General features: G+C 42.6%; 1 pseudogene; it reads right to left on the bottom strand.

Annotated features, from left to right (window-relative positions):
- Positions 1-633: 633 nt before the first annotated feature.
- On the bottom strand, positions 634-1,060 carry LOC102119272 (large ribosomal subunit protein eL31-like; annotated as a pseudogene).
- Positions 1,061-1,690: the final 630 nt, after the last annotated feature.

The raw sequence follows: 1,690 nt of genomic DNA, 5'->3' as shown, positions 1-1,690 counted from the left end.
ATAAGCCACCGTGTCCGGCCTTTGTTTTTGTTTTTTAGACGGATTCTTGCTCTGTTGCTGAGGCTGGAGTGACTGGAGTGCAATGGCACGATCTCGGCCCACTGCAGCCACCACCTCCCAGTTTCAAGCGATTCTCCTGCCTCAGCCTCCCAAGTAGCTGAGATTACAGGCATCCATCATGATGCCCGGCTAATTCTTGTATTTTTAGTAGAGATGGAATTTCATCATGTTGGCCAGGCTGGTCTCAAGTGGCCTCAAGTGATCTGCCCACCTCGGCCTCCCAAAGTGCTGGGATTACAGGTGTGAGCCACCAGGCCCAGCCGAAATTCTAGTTTCTGTGGCTTGCCTTGGAGCAGAAGGAAGGGCAGCAGACAGGAGGGCAGGAGAAGGTCAGAGAAAGACTTTGCTTCTGAGGCTGCTTCTAAGGCCTTCCAATCTCCTTTAGTTCAAAGTGCTTAGCATGCCAAAGTGCCATACTCTGGAGTATCGTTTTCTGAGCCCTGACACAACCATTCTTTTTGTTACAAGATAATCTTGGAGCTAACAGTACAATAAATCTTTGTAAAGCTCTTCTACCACTCAACCAACAAGCATTGGCAAAGAATACAAGATCATTAATTTTATTGTCTTCTATTTCTTTTTCTTTTTTTTTTTAGATGAACTTAAATGGCTTTATGGGATGGAGAACTTACTTTTGAAAGTGGTAACAGGTACATAGGTAACCAAAGTATAGAACTTATTTGGTGAATCTTCATCCTCATTACGTTTTCTGGACAGCCGCACACGGATTCGGTATGGGACATTCCTTATTCCTTTGGGCCAGACAGCTTTGTTGAGCCTTGTATCAATGCGCACATCTGGAGTTCCCATCTCCTTCATGGCAAATTTCCGAATCTCTGAGTGCCCGAGGGGCACGCTTCTTGAAGCCCACTCCATGGATGCACTTGTGAATGTTGATGGTGTATTCTCGGGTCACCACCTTGTTGATGGCAGAACGGCCCTTTTTCTTCTCGCCACCCTTCTTTGCGGGAGCCATTCTGCCGGGTTCAAGTTGGAAAGGAAGCTTGTCTTCTATTTCTTTCAACAGTTTCATAAACAGGCAATCGTCCATAATATTTCAAGTATATACTGAGAAAAATTGTTAACATCTATACTGAGATTTAATACACATACCATACAATTCACTATTTAAAGGATACAGTTCAGTGGGGTTGGGCATGGTGGCTTGCACCTGTAATCCCAGCACTTTGGGAGGCTGAGGCAGGAGGATCACTTGAGGCCTGGAGTTTGACACCAGCCTGGGGAGCATAGTGAAGAAACCTGCCTCTACAAAAAAAAAAAAAAAAATTGTTTTGATTTAAAAAATCATAAAATTCAGTGGTTTTTAGTATATTCACAGAGTTGTGCAAATATAACCATAATAATTTTAGAATGTTTTTACAATGTTCTAAAAAAAACCCAGTACCCATTAGTAGTCACTCCCCTTTTTTTCCCCAACCCTCTAAACCTCAGCTCTAGACAACCACTAATCAGCTTTGTATCCCTGTAGCTTTGTCTATTCTGAACATATCCTTAATGTGGAATTATGCAATGTTAGTCTTTTGTGACTGGCTGCTTTCACTTAGCATAATGTTGTCAAGGTATCCATATTGTAGTGTATCCTACTTTATTCCTTTTTACTGCTGAATAA

Source organism: Macaca fascicularis, chromosome 7 (genome assembly GCF_037993035.2).
Source record: "Macaca fascicularis isolate 582-1 chromosome 7, T2T-MFA8v1.1".
In the NCBI taxonomy this organism is placed as follows: Eukaryota; Metazoa; Chordata; class Mammalia; order Primates; family Cercopithecidae; genus Macaca; species Macaca fascicularis.
This window is presented reverse-complemented; position numbering and strand designations above follow the sequence as displayed.